The 22,351-nt window shown below is 44.8% G+C and overlaps 1 protein-coding gene across 3 annotated transcripts in view; it reads right to left on the bottom strand.

The window, feature by feature from the left end:
* SEC24D (SEC24 homolog D, COPII coat complex component) overlaps window positions 1-22,032 on the bottom strand; it is a 181,486-nt gene extending 159,454 nt beyond the window's left edge. For 2 of the 3 annotated variants that reach the window (XM_082243001.1, XM_082243000.1), the window contains exon 1: window positions 21,880-22,031. The gene's annotated coding sequence lies outside the window, so the exon portion shown is untranslated. Of the gene's footprint in view, window positions 1-21,879 lie in introns of all 3 variants that reach the window. The other variant, XM_082243002.1, reaches the window with a different exon arrangement.
* Window positions 22,033-22,351: the final 319 nt, after the last annotated feature.

Below are 22,351 nucleotides of genomic sequence, written 5' to 3' on the forward strand. Positions count from 1 at the left end.
TAAACCATGCGGCCGGAGCGGGCGCCGGTAAAATGGCGTCGTTTGGCGCCGAAATCGCCGCTCCACAGTGCATAAAAACACACACAATTTCATCCCATTATATGGATACATGTTAGATCGCCGCAGCGATCGCTGTATATGCCCCACATGCCATTAAAAACATGCCCCACAGCACACAGCTTCCCACACTGCCCAGCCTGACACACACAGTGTCATACAGCTCCCCCCCCCCCTTGCAGCCCACAGCATGCAGCCGAGAGATAGGGAGACAAGCAGTGTGATTAAAGGCAGGTTACAAAGTCCCAGACTGAGACCCCCCCCAGACAGACAGGTCCCCACATAGATACACTTACCTCACATGGCGTGGGGAACCCGCACAGGCGAACAAGCCACTGCACATGAGGCAGGGAGAGTCGCAATTCAAGACGCACACAATGGCGGTTAAGAAACCGCACAGCGTCCGGTGAGGTAGCCACCTCACCAATCATCCCTGCACCGAACAGGGATGGGTCGTTCATTGTGCCAGGAGCGTTACCTGGCTGAACGCTCGATGGCAGACTGGGAAGCCACTGACCCACGACCTGCGATCAGGGGGATCAGCCCGAGACCCAGTCCGCATGATCCTCTTCGTCCGAAGAACTAACTAATGCTGACAAAAATAACAGCTAAGTAAAGGTAGAGAAAAAACTCAAACAAAATATTAAAAAGAAGAAAGAGTCTGGGACAAAAAGTCCCAGCACAGAGAGAGCCAGCCACTCCTGACAAGCTAGACATTAAAACTGAGATATGGTTGCAGGAAGTAGGAGGGTATTGACTGAGGGGACCACCCCTTGAGGGTGGGATATGTTAAAGCTTTATTGTTAACATATTCTGTTGCCTAGCTACTCCTTCGGAGCAAAGTCTAATACCCCCATATGTGACGAATATGAAGAGGCGGCGACTGTCGGAGGACGTAAGAGAAAGTGGTATTTTTCATCTAATTTTCTCATCATAGGCAGAACCCTTTCAGTATATATAACATATATTGTATCCAAAGCCAAAACACTTTGTTTTTGTTGTTTAAAATTGGTTTAAGAGCCGGTTCACACTGAGGCGATCCGACTTCGAGGTCGCCCCAAAGTAGTATAGGACCCTTTTTCTAAATCGGAGCGACTTGTGTCGCTCCTATTAGAACGGGTCCTGTACTACTCAATGGCGAGCGACCGACCGCGACTTGTCAGGCTGACAAGTCGCCTGACAAGTCACGCTAGTCTGAATGGGGTGTAAAAACTGTTTTTTTTTGTGTGTTCTTAGGCCCCTTTCACATGGGCTTTCCGATCAGGTCCACCTGTAAGTTTTTCAGGCGAACCTGATTGGATGCTCCACATACAGTACATCTATAGAGCAGCGGATGTCAGCGGAGACATGTCCCCTGACACCCGCTGCTATCTGATCTGATTCTGTCCGTGAAATTCGGATGGATGGAAACCCAGTATTTTCCATCCATCTGGAGGATCGGATGAAAATGGACAGGCGGTCCGTTTTCATCCAATCTCCCATAGAGGAGAGCGGGGATCTGACAGTTCTATCTCTGCAACGTAAGCAGAGACTGAGCTGTCGTCTGCCTGCTCAGCGGGGATCGGCAGATCGATCCCCCCTGAGAAAAACAGAGTCCGTCGGACGCACCGCTCGTGTGAAAGGACCCTAAGAGACACAAGAAGTGAGAGGAAATCCTTTTCCCCACCAATGAAAGGTTTTCCCCCACCTTCTTTTCTGGTACACTTTTGATAGGCTGTCCAGAATCCAAAGGATTGTTGGGGACAGGGGAGGGGAGTTCCAGCACAAAGCCTGTGATTGACAGCTTTAGCTGTTTCCCTATGTGACTGTGTAGAGGAGGGGTGTGTCCCTTCTCTCCACTCAGGTATCAGATTACACTCAGCTCTCCTCTCTGAGCTGTGCAGTGTGTGCCTCTGATCAGAAAAGTTATGTACATTCTACTTTAACCTGGTTCAGGACAGCTCTACAGCAGTTTTAATGCTACAGGGCAGCACCTGTGCACCAAATCAGGTATATATGCATGATCCAAAACTTTCAGGTAAGGGGGCGCGCATGCACGCTGCCGGTGGCTCGTTCGCGCTGGAATTATACACAGCCGGAGCTGATCTGCGGGTACCGAGGACTTGATGTCCACCGACACCCACCGATCGTGAGGAAAGACTACAAGGATTGCTTTCTGTTATGTTGTATTAGCTGATGCTGATGTTGTATGTCTTGATTTTAAATGTTACATCCCAGAAGGCTTCACATGACGATGACCTTTACTAATTCAACCATGCCACTTAGAATCCATTCACAGTTGTGTGACTTAGGCTCCTTTCACACGAACGATCCGATGGAGGATCTGATCAGATCCGCCTAGAAAACTTACAGGTGGATCTGATCAGATCCTCCATGCATCCCTATGGGGCAGCGGATGTCAGCGGAGACATGTCTGCTGACACCCGCTGTCCTCCGCATCCGATCCTGTCTGTGAAATCCAGACGGATGGAAACCCTATTTTCCATCCGTCCAGGGGATCGGATAGGATGGGATTAGATGAGAGCGGACAGGCGGTCCGCTCTCATACGATTCCCCATAGAAAGCAGCGGGGCTCTGACACAGAGCGGAGAGGGAGCTGTCACCTGCCTGCTCAGCAGGGATTGGCGGATCGATCCCCGCTGAGCAGAGAACGGAGCTCATCGCAAGGCGGATCGTGTGAAAGGACCCTTATCCTACGACTTTAGACATCAAAGTTGCATGACAAGTCGCAGCCCATTAGTTTCAATGGCACCCATTAAAATTGGTGCGACTTAAAGTCACAGTGACTTTTAAAAGGTGCCTGCACTACTTTGGTGTGGCTTCTGATGTGACTTAGGTCCAGAGAATGTAAAGTCAGATCAAAGTTGTACCAAAAGTCGCATCAAATTCGCACTTCAAAGTCACACTGGAATGGAGCTAATGTGAATGGAGCCTTAGGCTGACCATAGACTGTTCGAATCTCATCCGGTTCCTGCTGAACCGTTTGAGATTCAAACAGTTAACGGGCAGGCTAAATGTACCATGTTGATCGATTGATCAACTAGGGTACAACCAGCCTTCCAGATTCTCTTGCGACTATCTCTAGCGGCTGTTATAGCCGCTAGCGTTAGACACTGTCTTCTCCCAGCGAGGACGGCTTCTCCTGCTGGGAGAAGACAATGGTCTGGAAGGAGGGATTCCCACATAGGAAAGAAGTTTGCTTCGTGTATAGCCATCCTTAGTAAATCTGCAATGACAATCCGAAGTCAGCTGTTACAGCATATGATCAGATGTTAAAGCAAATGTGTGCTTTGCCCAATACAGGAGCCAGAAACCATGGTGATGTGCTCAGGGACAATGACATGTCAACAGCCCAGTGTAGGTTACAACTCCCATGACTTGTACTTTTCCTTCACTTCCATCAGCTAAACAGCACAGGGAGTGTTGGTGAGAGCAAAAGGAAGGTACTTACATGCTCTGATTTCACTGGCTGCATGCTTGCTGTTCTGTAGTGACTTAAACCTACCAAACCATATGATTAGTATAGGACTAGAGGTCATGGCGTCGTAGATGCTTACATAGACAAAGCTCCCTCCTGTCACTGGCTCCAACAATCGGTGGGTCCGGGCCATAAACCATTGGCTGGGAACCAGTGATTGGCATGTGCTGGATGGATCCAGTGGGCGGGCACGCGCCCCCTTCCCGGAAATGCAAGATCCCATACATAGAAGTGATTCTGAGCAGCCGGCCCACACTGTAGCAGTAAAACTACAGTGCGGGGATGACAAGTGGCTAAGCAGCATCACTAGTATTGCTTAAATTAAGTGGAACTGAAGTTCTGCTGTAAGAAACAGCAAACTGGCAGGTTTATTGCAGAAGAAACATACAATGGGGTTGATTTACTAAAGGCAAATCCACTCTGCAATACAAGTACACTTGAAAATGCAGTCGCTGTAGATCTGAGGAAAAGATCTGAAATGAGGGGAAGCTCTGCTGATTTCTATCATCCAATCATGTGCAAGCAAAAATTTAGTTTTTTATTTTCCTTGCATGTTCCCCTTAGGTCTACAGTGACTGCACTTCCAAGTGTGCTTGCAGTGCACACTTAGTGCACAGTGGGTTTGCCTTTAGTAAATAAACCCCAATGTCTCTTCTGCAATAAAATGCCCCTACCCGCCTGCTCGCTGTCTTCTCCAGCACCAGTGCTGAGCCAATCTCTGAGGGCTGGGATGACTAGCTCCCGTGCATGCACAGGAGTGACATCATCTTCCGCCGGCCAATGAAGAGACCCGAAGCATGAGTATTAAGCCTCTAGTTCTGCTTTAACCACTTGACCTCCAGAAGGCTTTACCCACTTATTTTATTCAGCACTTTGGTACTTTAACTGGTAATTGCATTGTCATGAAACACTGTACACAAATTACATTTATATTATTTTTTTCGCACAAATAGAGCTTTCTTTTGGTGATATTTGATCATCACTGGGTTTTTAATTGTATAAATGAAAAAATACCGAAAATTAAAAAAAAAAAAACAATATTTCTACTCTTCTACATTCTGTTATAGAACATATCCAATACAATCAAATTTCTGCTTAAATTTACGCCAAAATATATTCTGCAACATGTCTTTGACAAAAACCAAACTACATTTTTGGAGATTGTGATCAAACTACTGATCCATACAGACACGACACTAGTAATGGCAGTGATCAGCGGGACTGTGATAGTGTGGTGGCAATCTAGCACTAACGGACACTGGCAGGGAGAGATGCTAACTGACACTGATGCCACCAGTGACACTGATACAGTGATCAGTGATAATACTGTACATTGTACTGTACTGTACTAATGTCACTGGCTGTGCTAATGTCACTGGCTGGGAATGGGTACACAACAAATGGCAATCAAGGGGTTAACTATATGCCTAACAAGGGTAATGTGAGTAATGTTTGCTGATTTTACCAAAAGATCTGTCTGCTTTTTTTCCCCAAACTCAGAGTTGATTTCAGGTAGAAAAAAATAGACGGATTGCTGTCTGTGTGTGTAGTTTTCTGTTTGTTTGTCAACACAGAACCCTGTGCCGTGATTGGCCACAGCCAACCAGCAGGTTTCCGCCATAAATCATCAGCTGAAATCTGCTGAAAAACTCATGCTGTGGCCAATCACACTGGAAAAGAGAAATGGACAGAGGGCGCACCAGCCTAGCGCATTATCTTTAAAACAATTTATTGTAATAGAGATTTATACACATTATACTCACAAAACGATTATGAAACACGGGCAATAAGGGACCACCAGGGGTCTCCACTGGGCATCCTCAGCTGCCGCAGGCCGCGGAAGTATGCAGACCTCAAAAAAAACGCTTACGCATTTCGGGGTGTTCCCCCTTCATCAGAGCTCTGATGCGTAAGCGTTTTTTTTGGAGATCTACATCCTTCCACGGCCTGCGGCAGCTGAGGATGCCCAGTGGAGACCCCTGGTGGTCCCTCATTGCTTATTGCCCGTGTTTCATAATCGTTTTGTGAGTATAATGTGTATACATGTCTATTACAATAAATTGTTTTAAAGATAATGCGCTAGGCTGGTGCGCCCTCTGTCCATTTCTCTTTTCCAGTATCTTCTTTGGGTTACCACGACCGTTGACAGCCTGAATTAACTACATTTTGACCTGAATCACATTTTCCGGATACCAGCCGCAAGGCCACCCCTTAAGCGCAGGAGTCATTTGCTCTTTGTGGCCAATCACAGCATGGGTCAGCAGCGGGGTTCGTGCCTGTGCACCACCAAACCAGGAAGTACACCACAATGTACGGGTACGTCACGGTGCCTATCTGTGCCCCCCACTCGGAGTACATTTACTGTGAGCAGGTTGGCAAGAGGTGGGTAAGACTTAAGTCTGCTGTAAACACCTTCATCCAGTCTTTTTCAGGATTCAGTGTTTTTAGCCATTCTAATTGTACAGCCCTGGACACAGTGAGTGGAATTCACTTTGAAGACAATCTCTAAAACTCTGCCACTCTTTTGCATGACAAACATCAGTGTGCGCAACAGATACATGTACATGAATCTGTTGCATGGAGAGGGTGGCACTGGGGCTGGAGTACAGTACATACCATGAACACTCCATGCTCAGTGCCGGGTTAGCCACTTGCTATCTAGGACACTTTTGGACCCATCTCTCATAGTACAATGACCTATCCTGGCAGTCCAGAGTACTGTGCACCAGTCTATCTCCTTTCTATAAGATGAAAGCTTACACAACACTTGTCTCTGTGACTCACTGACTTCATACGTTTTATAATGTGTCTTATTCAAACAGTCCATACTGGTGATTCTGGTGCTAGGGACACCTCGTCAGTGGTAGAATCCCCAAAGTACCTGCACTGACTAACACAAATCTCTACCTCATTGTTCCAGCCAGTGAGACAATAGGGAGAGGAAAGTTGGCCCTCAGAGCCAATTCACACTTGTGCGTTTTCTCAATATACCTGTCTATCCTGAAATACCTCAATCAGGAAAATACCGCATTATGGCCACAAGTTGGAGCTGACAAACATGGAAAATCACTGTATTATTTAATATATGATCAGAATCTGTGACCTCTGGGCCAATGCTTGGGCCATTCGTCCAGTGATTTTTTTCATAAACAGACCCCTAAGGTTCTTATTTAATAAGCAATGCAAAATTAGGGTTTGATCTTCTTTTAAAGTGTTATTGTTGGCTATGTAATTTCTCACCATATGTACTTTATGCTCATAGGACAGGAAGTGAGCATAAATTCTCCAACAGGGCCATTGAGTTATAGTAATTGTAAACCACAGACATGAAATATGAACAACGCATATCCCACTATTGTGTGTAATTGTCTCAATAAGAGCACAAAGTGTCATTCCTGTCAGCTATCAGCATGAATCACTTCTGACAAGGTCCAAGAGAAAAATGGTGAGAGCATGAGGTGAGCATCAGCTGATTGACAGCCTCAAATCTGTTCCTGTGTGAAGGGGGGGTGTCTCTTCCTTCCAATCAGCTCTCTGAGCTTTGCAGTGTGTAACTTAAGATTACCGCCCCCTGTTTTCTGAAGCTCAGACAAGCTGTACAAAATCTGCACTTTGAACTGCTATAGAGAAGAAAAGACTGCAGATAAACAGGTACAACTTATGTAGGAGGATTTGTTTCATCTCTGTCTATCACCTCTGAGGCCAGTCACTTCACTGGGTATATGTACTATAAGGGTTAACAACCACTTTAAAGTTTAACCATACTCACCTCACCGATCACTGACATCTTCACCCGGTTATTATACAGTTCTGATCTTAGAGTCACTGTGATTGGCCGGGCCCAGATGACATCATGCTGAAACTGTACAGCTGGGCTGCTTGTGCGCAATTCAGTGTACAGTATGGAAAGGCAGGTAAGAAACTAAAGGGCTTTAGTCTTTGTCAAGTTTCTAATGCTCAAAATACACAATACCATACCACCCAGAAGGAAAAATAATGCGCAGTTTCGCTGTGATGACAAACTGCAGAAAAAGTCAGTACTACAGTGTAGTCCAGATGAAAAGGTTTTTCTGAAGTCCTATACCAGAATATACACGAATGTTTCGGGAGCACCATCAACTGTTATTTTCTGTTATCTTAATAAAGAGGGCCAACATGCTCCTAAAATGTTCCTGTATGTTCTGGTATAGAACTTTTTCATCTGGACTTCACTGGAGTGCTGGCTTTTATTGCAGTTTGTAGGTTTCTATTGCTGCCTCTTTTGGGGTTTCTGTCCTCCATTCCTGTGTGATCACTAGAAATGAAAATGAGATGTTACCCAAATGGTGACACAGACAGCAGTACCTTCAGTAAATCATCCCCAGTGTGAACTGATACAGTACTTATCCACTATAGGGGACCTCCTTATTGATGTCCTGAACCGGTGCTAAGTGTTCAATGTCCAGAACATGCTAAATAAACGGAATATTTTGTCATTCTACACCAGGGTTCTCCAAGTTGCGGCCTGTGGGCTGGATCTGGCCCTTTGCTTGCCTTTATCTGGCCCTTGGGGGGGCACCATTCCTCCCACTAATACAAGGCCTAATTACTTCTATCGATACCAAAGATGGATCATTATTCCTCCTACCGACACCAACAATGGGGTACTATTCCTCCCACCGACACCGGAAATGGGTAACTAATTCTCCACTGACACCAGTAATGGGGTGCTATTCCTCACACTGACACTAATTAAATAATTTTTATAATTCCTCCCACTAAAACAAGGCCTAATTACTTCTATTGATACCAAAGATGGATCATTATTCCTCCTACTGACACCAACAATGGGGTACTATTCCTCCCACTGACACCGGAAATGGGGAACCAACTCTCCCACTGACACCAATAATGGGGTGCTATTCCTCACCCTGACACTAATTATATAATTTTTTTAAGCCTATGGTGACTTCTATTCCCACTGGTCAAACTTCCCATTTACATTCCAACTGGCCCTTTGTTTTGGAATGTATGGAGACCCCTGTTCTGGACTAATAACCACAACCACCATTCAGCTCTGGCAAGTAGTCTGTTAAGAGGTGAAATGTGCCAAAATCCTGTTGTCTTAACCTCCAAAACATTTCCAAAATATGTCCCTTCCTGAAAAAAGATGCCACCAGGCTTAGTCCCTTATTATCTCTCACCTTGACTATTAGAACTTCTTTCTCATTGGCCTATCTTTAAACAAGTTATCCCTCCCTTTGGTTTATTATGAATTCTGCTGCCAGACTCATCCACCTTACTAACCGTCAAGCGTTGGCCACCAATCTCTGCCAATCCCTCCACTGGCTTCCAATCACCCAAGAAAAAAAAACATCAAAGTATTAACACAATGCTGCCATTGTATGATGGACTTTTTCATTTTATTTTTACAGAAATAAGAATTCTTCAAAGTCAGATTTGCAACATATTAGCAAACATTTTCAATAAAATTGTGCAAGGAGAATCTGGATCAGGATGAAAGCTAGTAGTCGCAGTAGTATTAGTAGTAGTAGTTGGCAACATTCAACTAGACTTGTTCTGTTGAGGTCTTCATGGATCACTGACAAAATGTCCAGTTGAATGTGACTAACATCTAGCTATATGTCTGCAGTGGCAGCTTCTTTATTTTTATCATCACAGGTTCTTTTTAACTTTTTGCCAACCAACTAACACATACACTATATAATCAAAAGTATTGGGACACCTGCCTTTACACGCACATGAACTTTAATGGCATCCCAGTCTTATGCCTCGCACACATGCATCGATTATTGGCCGTGAATTTTCAGCCAACATCCGATCGGCCGATTTTCGGCTTGTTAGTATGATGCTTTCGACAACCGACTCTGACTTTTCGGGCGAATAAAATCTGGTGTGCAGACTATAAAATTTTTGTTGGCCGTCAACAGAATGGCCAATTTTCCGTCAGTCAGTACAGATTTCGGCAGACAAAAATCTGATGAGCAAAACTGGGCATGCTCAGAGAAGAAAAAACACATGGAAAGTAAACAAGCACATGACATTACTTCTGCAGTTGGTTTTTGTTGGCCGAGAAAATTCGTGTGCAGTCTAGGCACATTCCAACCAACAAAACAACACTCGGGACAAAAGTCGGACGATCGGTCGGCCGATAATCGTTGCGTGTGTACGAGGCATTAGTCCGTAGGGTTCAATATTGAATTGGCCCACCCTTTGCAGCTATAACAGCTTCAACTCTTCTGGGAAGGCTGTCCACAAGGTTTAGGAGTGTGTCTATGGAAATGTTTGACCATTCTTTCAGAAGTGCATTTGTGAGGTCAGGCACTGATGTGAACGAGAAGGCCTGGCTCGCAGTCTCCACTCTAATTAATCCCAAAGGTGTTGGGTTGAGGGAGGTCAGGACTCTATGCAAGCTAGTAAAGTTCCTCTATCCCAAACTCGCTCATCCATGTCTTTATGGACCTTGTTTCTGTACTAGTGCAGTCATGTAGGAACAGGAAGGTCCATTCCCAAACTGTTCCCACGAAGTTGGGAGCATGAAATTGTCCAAAATCTCTTGGTATGCTGACACCTTAAGTGGCGGTTCACACTACCGAGGCACGACTTCAGGGGCGACCTGTGAAGTCACGTGCACCGCGACTTCGGCGCGACTTGCACGGACTTCATATAATGAATGTCAATGCAAGTCGCTCCGATGTCGCCCCGAAGTAGTACAGGAACTACTTTCTAAGTCAGAGCGACTTGAGCTGCTCCTATTAGAATGGTTCCCATAGCACTGCATGGACCGCTACTTGTCAGGCTGACCAGTCGCCTGACAAGTCGCGGTAGTGTGAATGGGCACTAAGAGTTCCCTTCATTGGAACTAAGGGGTCAAGCCCAACCCCCTGAAAAACAACCCCACACCATAATCTCCCCTCCACGAAATGATTTGGACCAGTGCACAAGGTCCATAAAGACATGGATGAGCGAGTTTTGGGTGGAGGAACTTGGCTGGCCTGCACAGAGTCCTGACCTCCACCTGATAGAACACCTTTGGGATGAATTAGAGCAGGGACTGCGTGCCAGGCCTTCTCGTCAACTTACATTAAAATCTATGGGCACAAGTCAGATAAAAGTCGCCTTGAAGTAGTACAGGAACCCAGTGTGAACCAAGCTTTAGAGGAATTAGGATTTCCCCTGTACTACTTTTCTGGGCACGACCCAAAATTTGGGATTTTCTTTTACTTTCACTTTCATGATAATAGTAAACAAGTGGAGATGGTGAATCTCCCTAACTGGGACACAGACAGCAATAGAAACTGACAGGTGTTCTAATCTCTCTCCACTCTATCCAAAACTAAAAAAAGTTTTGCCTTTAATTATATTTATAATATACCATAGAAAGGGTTATGGTATATACCTGTAATAAGTAAAAGAAAATCCTGTTGAACCTGCCAGAAATCTTGTAAGCCAAACATTTCCTGTGCTCTCTGCTTGTGAACAAGTAGGGTTATGGATATGAGGAGGGAGCTTGGAGATGAGAAGAGGTCTGTGTTTTTGGTATTAATCAGAAATAAAGCAGGCAGGGCTGACACCATGTGCTTTGGAATTCAGGGCCATGTTAAAGCAGAAGGTAGGAGCACATTATATTTATGGCACATCAACAGTTTTTTTTTGTTCTAGCAACATGCTTAAAGGGATAAAACACAGGAAATGTACATATTGTGCAGTGATTTACAAAATCCATTTTCTTTTTTATTTATTTATCTTTGACATATGAGATGGATTAATGAAACGTGTCCAAAGTAACCAATACCAATTTATCTAGCTACAGTAAAAAATATTCCTACTGGTTGCTTAGGGATACTCTACATTGCACACCATTTGTATTTGTCATTTTTGTGGTATTTAAAGTGTATCTCTAAGTAAAACTTTTTTTTTAGTTTTGAATAGAATGGGGAATAGTTAGACCCTCTATTAAGTTACTGCTGTCTGTGTCCCCATTGAGGAGATTCACCCTACTGTTTGTAGAGGTGAGCACTATTACAGAGAAAAGGTCAGGGAAAACTTCTGGGGACAGCCTTGTTTACACTTTCAGTTGGGGAAGGTGGGCAGGAAAAAATGTGCGGTGGAGGCGCATTTTTACCACCCCCAACCGCTTTCCCCTTTAGCTGCCAAGGCAGCGGAGAGGGTGTACACATGCCACAGTAGTACTGCCCACGAAAATGTGATCCGGCACGTTGGTTCGGTATTTAATGTTTTAAAACATGCCCTGTCGAATCCCCTCTAAAGAGTATTCTATTGCAGGTTGCTCTTCAATAGGCAGCACAAGTCTAAACAAGACCTAAGAGGGGATAGTCCTTATATTGCTCACATTGGGAGATTTCCTGTAACTTCCTGTTGTGTCTCTGGAACAGGAAGTGAAGGGAAATTTTTCTAGTAGTGCACAGACAGCAAAAAAATAAACTGACAGGAGTTTTAAGCTTTCTCTATTCTATCCAAAACGAAAAAAAATGCTTTTGAATCTACAGGCACTTTAATAAGCCCAAAATTGTAACTAATAAAGTGTCTAAGGGCTTGTTCACACCAACCCAAGCATTGCCCTACGTAGTCCCAACACATAGACAAGGCAAATTGCATTATGTTCTATTGTTTCCATCCACACCGGCATGTGTTGGTGAGCACTGAAAAAAAGGACAGGATACATTTTTGAACAGACTACACAACATTGCAATGTAATGCATAGTGCTTAGTAAAATGTCATTTTGTGACATTTCAATAAAGTTTTTTTTAAAAAAAAGGTAAAAATGAGATGTGTTGTAACAACCCATCACACTACACCTGTACAATGTATATTAGCAGGTATGCATTAGGCCCCTTTCACACAGGCGGACTGCTCAGATCCGCCTGTCCGTTTTTCAGGCACATCTGAACGGATGCCCCATGCATCTCTATGGGGCATCGGATGTCAGTGGAGACATGTCCGCTGACATCCAATCCGATCCCTGAAATCTGAACGGATGGAAACCCTATTTTCCATCCGTCAAGCGGATCGGATCGGATGAGAACGGACAGGCGGTCCGTTTCCAACCGATTCCCCCATAGAGAACAGTGGGGACCTGACAGCTCTGTCTCCACACACAGGTCGGAGACAGAGCTGCCATCCGCCTGCCCAGCAGGGGATCGGTGGATCGATCCCCGCTGAGAAAAACTGAGTCCGCCGACTGACTCCCCTGTGTGAAAGGGGCCTTATACAGCAAGCCATTCACCTGTTGGTGTGAATGGGCTGTAAAAGCTCAAACTATTTTTTTAAATTTTGGATTGATAATGGAAAGGTAAAACCCCTGTCAGACTTTTTTTGGCACCTATGTCTCTTTGAGGAGATTTGCCTCCACTTTCTGTGCTGTAGACACACAGGAAGTGGGAGGAAATCTCACCAACGTGAGGGAACCCCCTCTTCAGGCCCTTTCACACTGGAATTCTGAATAGATTAGATCTGCATATCTGAATGGGACCTTAACCACTTTACCACTAGAGCATTTTGCTGTCTTACGTCTGAGCCACTTTTTGCGATTCGGCGCTGTGCGACTTTAACTGACAATTGCGCAGTCGTGCGACGCCATACCCAAACGAAATTTGCGTCCTTTTTTCCCCACAAACAGAGCTTTCTTTTGGTGGTATTTGATCACCTGTGCGATTTTTACATTTTGCGCTATAAACAAAAATAGCGTAAATTTTGAAAAAACAACAATATTTTTCACATTTTTTTATATGAAATTCCCCCCAAAAAAATGTAAAAATCAAATTTTTTTTAAATTTTTGGCCAATTCGTTTTCTGCTACATATGTTTGGTAAAAAAATTCACAATAAGCGTATTTTGATTGGTTTGCGCAACAGTTATTGCGTTTACTAACAAAGGGAAAGATTTCTGTCATTTTTGGTGTTTTTTTTTTAACGCGTAATGGCGGCGATCTGCGATGTTTTTTGCGGGACTGCGACATTGCGGCGGACAGATCGGACCCTTGACTGACATTTTTGACACTTTTGGGGGTACCAGTGACATTACTGCAGTAATCAGTGCTATATATATGCACTGTTACTGTAAAAATGACACTGGCAGGGAAGGGGTTAACTTTATTGGAGAGGGTGGGGTTAATGTATGCCTGGTGCTTACTGACGTGTGGGTGGGGAGGTGACTGTGTGACACAGGGACAGATCGGAGTGTTCAGCTATGCTGAACCCTGCAATCTGTCACTCCCTGTCACTTGGGAGATCCGCCCGCTTGTGTTTACACAGGCGGGCGGATCTCCACACTAGATCCCCGACGATCGGGGCAGAGCAGCGGCGATCGCCGCTGCTCCTCCCCTGGCCCGACTCCCGCTGTGACTGAATACAGCGGGAGCGAGCCTCCGGCGGCGCGCGAGCGCCGCCCACAAGGGGGAGTGTCTGACGACGTAGGTCTACGTCGTCAGACGATAACAAGCCACTTTGCCGCAGTAGTACTACGGTACTCAGTGGCAAAGTGGTTAATGTTAGACCTATGGGCAGATGATGTATACAGTGCCTTCATACCCCTTGAAATTTTCCACATTTTGTCATGTTACAACCAAAAATGTAGATGTATTTTATTGGGATTTTATGTGATAGATCAACACAAAGTGGCACATAATTGTGAAGTGAAAGGAAAATGATAAATGGTTTTCAAATTTTTTTACAAATAAATATCTGAAAAGTGTGGCGTGCAATTGTTTTCAGCCCATTTTACTCTGATACCCCTAACTAAAATCTAGTGGAACCAATTGCCTTCCGAAGTCACCTAATTAGTAAATAGAGTCCACCTGTGTGCAATTTAATCTCAATATAAATAAAGCTGTTCCGTGAAGCCCTCAGAGGTTTGTCAGAGAATCTTAGTGAACAAACAGCATTGTGAAGGCCTAGGAACACACCAGACAGGTCAGGGATAAATTTGTGAAGAAGCTTAAAGCAGGGTTAGGTTATGAAAAAACATCCAAAGCTTTGAACATCTCACAGAGCACTGTTCAATCCATCATCCGAACATGGAAAGAGTATGGCACAACTGCAAACCTACCAAGACATGGCCGTCCACCTAAACTGACAGGCCAGGCAAGGAGAGCATTAATCAGAGAAGCAACCAAGAGGCCCATGGTAACTCTGGAGGAGCTGCAGAGATTCACAGCTCAGGTGGGAGAATGTGTCCACAGGACAACTATTAGGCATGCGCTCTACAAATCTCTCCTTTATAGAAGAGTGGCAAGAAGAAATCCATTGTTAAAAGAAAGCCAAAAGAAAGCCAAAAGGAGTCTGTTTTCAGTTTGCGAGAAGCCATGTGGGGGTCACAGCAAACATGTGGAAGAAATTGCTCTGGTCAGATGGGACCAAACTGTAACTTTTTGGCCTAAAAGCAAAACGCTATGTGTGGTGGAAAACTAACACTGTACATCACCCTAAACACACCATCCCCACTGTGAAACATGGTGGTGGCAGCATCATGTCACGGAGATGCATTTCTTAAGCAGGGACAGGGAAGCTGGTCAGAATTGATGGGAAGATGGATGGAGCACATAAATAATTATGCTACCAAAATGAGTGTGTGCTGTAAATTGCCTCCAGTATTGCTCCCGTTTCTGCTTGCTGGAGGCTGTAATTTTTCTGAAGCCCAGAGCCCCTGAGCAGCAGTAAATCTTCATGCTGTAAGCAGATCAGCCTCTATTGGCTCTGAATTTCAGCACAATGCCAAAAAAGAGCACCGGAGCATGTGCAGAGCAGGGTGAGACAGTGTGTTACTGGATTTTAAACATTATAGGCACTTATTTTTAATGTTTTACATAGCTATACCTGCAAAAAGGGCCAGCATGAAGTAATCTAGCAGGACTTAGGCCCCTTTCACACAATTGGACCGACTGGGTCCGCCTGTCCATTTTTCAGACGGACCTGATCAGGCAACCCATTCTTCTATATAGGGAGGCGGATGTTGGCAGACATGTCTGCTGACACCCGCCTGGCCTCTAATTTGACAAGATCCATTGAAAACAGACGTATGGCGATCATTCGCCATCCGTCCAGTGGGTCGAATCGGATGGGATCGGATGAAAATGGACAGGCTAACCGTTTTTATCCGATCTCCCCATAGAGGAGAGTGGGACTCTGATAGGTCTGTCTCTGCACAGTGAGCAGAGACGGACCTGTCATCCACCTGCTCAGCGGGGATCAGCAGAGCAATCCCCGCTGGGCAAGCATAGCCTGTCAAAACTGATCTGCCTTCATTTTCTGACTAAAGTTCCACTTTAGACCTAACATAGGTCTGAATTCAGTCTGAAGGAAAAACCTGATTGGATGTGGAAGTCACAAAAGTGACATCCATTCTGTCCTGCTCTGGCAACACTGCCATATCAATACAAAGTTAGTGACACCCCCATATCAGTTCGCATATTACAGTGCGAACAGTCAATTCGGACAGTAAACACCCATGCGATCCAATTCTGGTGCAGACCAAAAAAAATGGTCCTGCACGACTTTGGTCCAAATGCGATGCAAATTCAGCCATACAATCTATATGGCTGACTTAGCATCACGCAGACATCGCATGTGATTTGGTGTTCAGTGTGAATCACATGCAATGTCTTCCATCACACCAATGTGAAGTGAACCTTAGTGTGCATTGTGTTCATGGATCCCCTACTGACCAAAACAGACACTGCTCTTCTGAAAGGGCCCTTGACTGTCACCAGAACAGGTGCCTTCATTGGAAGGTTTCCACTCAGTCTTCTTTTGGTGACAACACCAACATTTCTCATTTTCCCATTACTTTTTAATGCCAGTGACAAAGGTGACCCGGTGGTAATAAAAACCTAACATTCCACATTCTGTCCCACACTGTGACCCAAAATCAGTATAGAAGGTTGTGCAGCCAAAAGTGGCACTATATAAGGCCGGGTTTCCCCACATTCAATTCGCATGACGGGAGACTTGGCTCTCAATGGAACTGATTCACATAACTCCGGGCGGCTGTGGTCCGCACTGGAAAAGGGTCCTGTGTGTCTTTTGTTCGGTTTCAGGTCTGTATTCAGCCAAAAATTCGGAACCGTTTCGCACCTGAAACAGGGACGCACCGGACCCCCTGGTACGGCCCTTAGCTGCAGCTAGTGTGAACTGGCCTAAATCTAAATTACATTTTTCATTTGGCAATAAAAACCTGGCAGGGGTTCTAACCATTCCTCACTCTTTTTAAAACTAAAACAAGAAAAAAAAAGTTCTGGCATTGCAAACAATTAAAAATATTCAAACAAATATAGGAACACCTAGACATATAATACCGCAGTATTTCAAAATAGTATATTAATAACATCAGGTGGAATTCAATAAAGCTACAGCTGCTGTGCTACTTTTTTGACAATAATTGCTCTTGGTAATGCGTTGCGCCTATTTAAAAAAAACATCGGTGACAGTTCTGGTTCTGAGAGCGACTCGTGAGCCAAAGGTACCTCTAATTTTCTCCACTTCTACATCGTAGCACCCCAAAATCAAAATCAAACACAGACAGTTCACATCTTGCAAAAGTAAGAAAGTCATACAAAAGTATCTTACGAAACAATGAAAGCAATTAAATCCACCTTTCTTTTGTCGCACAGAGGCAGATTTTGCGAAAGTGTCCGGCATGCGTTCTAAAAGTCGCACAGCATGCACCATATTCATATACAAGCCCCAGACAGGTACATAAATTTAGCGCACCCTGCTTCACTTTTAGAATGCATGCCAGACACTTTTGCAAAATCTGTCTGCGCCCATTTTTAGGAATTCCAGGGACTGTCTTTTTATCACCTGTTACCAGCATGCTTAGCCATAATAAAAGTCCTGTAACCCATCTTCAGAAATGGTGACCGTACAAGGAACCGTTTTCTATACAATCGTATTGTCAATGGGTGATTGGAAATATGATTGGGAGACCCAAAAAGATTGTTCCATGCGCCAAAAACCTACGTCTGGTTCACACCAATGCATTTTTTTAGTACGTTTTGCAGAAACACAATACAGTCCATTTACCATGGTTTCCTATAGATCTAGTCCACATATGTTTTGAGCCAAGGCGTTTTTTGGAAAGGGTCAGGGACTATTTTTCCCGCAGCAGATTGTGTTTTGCGTACAACAGACTTCAATAGACCTGCACCAAAAATGCAAATGTTGCATTTTTGATGCTTTTTGCATTGTTTTTTGCCAATAGGAAAGTATGACAGTTCTGTTCCCGTAATATGACTTTTATGCCACTTTGATGCCACTTTACACTCTTTGGCACTCAAGTAGCTTCAAAGTTGCATCAAAGTAGTTCAGGAACCTTTATGTGTCCAAAGTTGCATGTTAGGGTTAGGGTTAAGGGCTAGGGTCAGGGTTAAATGTTAGGGTTAGAGATAGAGTTAGGATTAAATGTTAGGGTGTGGGTTAAGGGCTAGGGTTAGGGACAAATGTTAGGGTTAAGGGCTAGGGTTAGGGACAAATGTTAGGGTTAGAGATAGAGTTAGGATTAAATGTTAGGGTGTGGGTTAAGGGCTAGGGTTAGGGACAAATGTTAGGGTTAAGGGCTAGGGCTAGGGATAAATGTTAGGGTTAAGGGCTAGGGTTAGGGACAAATGTTAGGGTTAAGGTCTAGGTTTATAGATAAGGGATAGGGTTAAATGTTAGGGTTAAGGGCTAGGGTTAGGGATACATGTTTAGGTTAAGGGCTAGGGTTAAATGTTAGGGTTAGAGATAGTGTTAGGATTACAATTTAGGATTTGGGTTAAGGGCTAGGGTCAGGGACAAATGTTTGGGTTAAGGGCTATGGTTAGGGACAAATGTTTGGGTTAAGGGCTAGGGTTAAGGATAAATGTTAGAGTTAAGGGCTAGGGTTATGGTTAAGGGCTAGGGTTAGAGATAATTGTTAGGGTTAAGGGCTAGGGTTAGGGACAAATGTTAGGGTTAAGGGCTAGGATTAGGGATAAATATTAGGGTTGAGGGCTAGGGTTAGGGTTAAATGTTAAGGGTTAAGGTCCAGGATTAGGGTTAAGGGCTAGGGTTAAATGTTAGGGTTCAGGGCTAGGGTTAAATGTAAGGATTAAGGTCTAGGGTTAGGGTTAAATGTTAGGGTTAGAGATAGAGTTAGGATTCAATTTTAGAGTTTGGTTTAAGGGCTAGGGCTAGAGATAAATGTTAGGGTTAAGGGCTAGGGTTAGGGTTAAATGTTAAGGGTTAAGGTCCAGAATTAGGGTTAAGGGCTAGGGTTAGGGTTAAATGTTAGGGTTAAGGGCTAGGGTTAAATGTAAGGATTAAGGTCTAGGGTTAGGGTAAAATGTTAGGGTTAGAGATAGAGTTAGGATTCAATTTTAGAGTTTGGTTTAAGGGCTAGGGTTAGGGATAAATGTTAGGGTTAAGTGCTAGGGTTAGGGATAAATGTTAGGGTTAAGGGCTAGGGTTAGGGACAAATGTTAGGGTTAAGGGTTAGGGATAAATGTTAGGGTTGAAGGCTAGAGTTAGGGTTAAATGTTAAGGGTTAAGGTCTAGGATTAGGGTTAAGGGCTAGGGTTAGGGTTAAACGTTTGGGTTAAGGGCTAGGGTTAAATGTAAGGATTAAGGTCTAGGGTTAGGGTTAAACGTTTGGGTTAAGGGCTAGGGTTAAATGTAAGGATTAAGGTCTAGGGTTAGGGTTAAATGTTAGGGTTAGAGATAGAGTTAGGATTCAATTTTAGAGTTTGGGTTAAGGGCTAGGGTTAGGGATAAATGTTAGGGTTGAGGGCTAGGGTTAGGATTAAAGATAGAGTTAGGTATTAAATGTTAGAGTTTAGGTTAAAGCATAATTAAAGAAATTTTTTTTCCCTAGTTTTGGATAAAGCTCAGAAGGATTAGAACACCTGTCAGTTTTTATTGCTGTCTGTACCCCTGTTAGGGAGATTCAGCCTCTTTATTTGTCCTGTTTACTGTTACCATTAAAAGTGAAAGTAAAAGAAAATCCCACATTTTGGGTTTTCCCCAGAAAAGTAATAGAGGGTAAATAATCCAATGGGGACACTGGTGACATGGGGTTCCCCAAGAAATTTCCTTCATTGGCAGGGATTTCTTCTCAATTTGGCTACGGGACAGGAAGTGAAATCTCTGCATTTGGACACAGATGGCATTAAAAAAATCTGACAAGAGTTATAACCCTCCCTTACTCTATCCAAAATGAAAAAAAAAAAAAGTTTTGCCTATATTTCTACTTTAAAGCGGTAGTATCCCGCTTTTTGACACTTTTACCTACAGGTAAGCCTATAATAAGGCTTACCTGTAGGTATAATTAATATCTCCTAAACCGGCACGGTTTAGGAGATATTTGCAGTGCATGCAGCCGCTCACGCGAGCGGCGCATGCGCTCTGAAGGTCCGGGGGGACCTTCAGTTTTCCTAGCCGGCAGCTTGCCGGAAAATCACTCCTGCGCGCATGCGCGGGAGTGACGTCATCGCGGCTCCGGCCAATCACAGAGCCGGAGCCGCCGAACCCGGAAGAGACGCTTCCGGATCATGGCGGCGCCCGCAGCGAGGGCCATTTGGGTATTTATAAAATCATTCGGGGGCCGTACAAAATTATCAACTTTAAAATGTGCATGTTATATTTGGTCAAACATTTAACTCACCCCATGTGATGGCTGCAACTGCTTCTCTTTGGTGAAGTGTGTGATGTTAGCTGGTATTGATGATGTTGCTACTCGCAAATAGTTTTCCAGGTTTGAGTCGGTTAGTCTGGAGCGCAGTCGACTCTTTGTGGTGGTAAGTTTTGAAAAGAACTGCTGCTGGCGGGTACTGCTGGTAGGTACAGCTGGCTGGTACTGCTCGTGGGTACGGCTGGCTGGTACTGCTGTGAGTACTGCTGGCTCTGGCTGGTACTGCTGTGTGTGCTGCTGGCGGGAAATGCTGGCTAGCAGCGGGGCCGTGCTGGAGGAAGAGGTGATGTTTCCTGTATTGGTCACAGGCGGAGTGCATTTGATATCACTTCGCCTGTGACTCACTCAGACTGTCAGAACAGAGCCAAAACTATACAGGAAGAATTGGCTCCATTCTGACAGATCAGCTGAGAGACGCAGACTCAGCTGCAAGGGCGGCCGGACCAAATGACTTAGAGGGCCGCATACGGCCCCCCGAACATAGGTTCCCCACCCCTGGGTTAGAGATAGAGTTAGGGTAAATGTTAGGGTTAGAGTTAAATCTTAGGGTTAGAGATAGAGTTAGGGTAAATGTTAGGGTTGGCGGTAATTGTTAGGATTATAATGTTAATTCCAATAATTACTGTTATCCCTAGCATTTAACTCTAATGCTAGCTCTTAAAGGATCCTATGTCCCAATGCATTCCGTGCATTAAGATAAAAAACCTTCTGTGTGCAGCAGCCCCCTAATACTTACCTGAGCCCCTCTTTATCCAGAGATGTTGCACAAATTTCTCAGCTGCCCGGGACTCCCCTCCTCATTGGCTGAGACAGCAGTGGGTCATGTTTGGCTCCCACTGCTGTCAATCAAAGTCAGCAAATCAGGAGAGAGAGGAGACGGGGCCGGGTAGCAGCTCCATGTCTAAATGGACACAGGGAGCTGTGACTCGGCTTGGGTGCCCCCATAGCAAGCTGCTTTCTGTGGGGGCACTCACCAGGAGGGAGGGGCCAGGAGAGCAGAAGAAGGACCTGAGAAGAGGAGGATCTAGGCTTCTCTGTGCAAAACCAACTTCACATAGGTGGTAAGTATAACATGTTTGTTATTTAAAAATAAATAAATAAAAACATGAGACTTTACAAACACTTTAACCCCAACATGCAACTTTGGACACAAAGGTTCCTGCACTACTTTGATGCTACTTGAATGCCGGAGAGTGTAAAGTCGCATCAAAGTCCCACTCCATGAACTGAACTGTCATACTTTCCTATTGGCAAAAACGCATCACAAAATGCACCAACTTCAACCTGCTTAGATGTGAACCTAGCCTAACTGATCAGATTGGATCGCTTACTTTCCTAGGATCAGGTTTTCCGATGTGGATGAAATTGATCGGGGACACAGTATGCGTCTTTTGGATAGATGGTGATGGTATGCGATGATATAGCGCAGATGGGATAGATAGATGTGATGGTATGAAGAATGGTCATTATATGACAGCGATGGATGATGCAGTGTAGAATGAGCCCCATAGGTGACTGATGTCTTCTATATAAACATGTGTCATCCATATATATAGAACATACATGTGAGCCATCAGTGAGCAGAGCTGTCATCCCATGTTCTTCTAATAACACGTCTGCTGGGTCCCACCTGTCCTCCCCCCATTCTCCCCGGACCCCAATATGTGTATATTCATGTTACCTGTCCGGACAGTGACGTCCCTGCGCTCCCCGGTATACTTCTATGGAAGTTGTAGCGGAGCCGGCGGCACAGGCAGCAGCAGGCGGAGGGGAGCGAGCTCTGCCACGTCAGACAGCCACAGCTAAAACACACGCGCGTGCCCGCCGACTCTCACTGCCCGGGCGGGGGCGCGCCCGTCCTCCTTTTCCTTCCACCTGATCGGGCGCGCGCTCCACGTCACCACAGAGTCCCAGCCTAGAAGAGGTCCTGTGCGCAGAGATACAGGAGGATGGTGACTGACCTAGGAGGACTTACCTCTGGCTGCAGGAGCTCAGTGACTGGGAAAAGGATGCAGCAAGTCAAATCACACTTAGCTCAACTCCAGGAAGCCAAACATTCTCTCTTGTAAGTTGGGTTGTGCCTGCACTCCAAGGCTGACATAGCTCCCGACTGTCCCTTGGACTGTCCCTCTTTCCTCCTAATTTGTCCCTCA

This window comes from Pelophylax lessonae (genome assembly GCF_965119305.1).
Source record: "Pelophylax lessonae genome assembly, chromosome: 1".
Classification (NCBI taxonomy): Eukaryota; Metazoa; Chordata; class Amphibia; order Anura; family Ranidae; genus Pelophylax; species Pelophylax lessonae.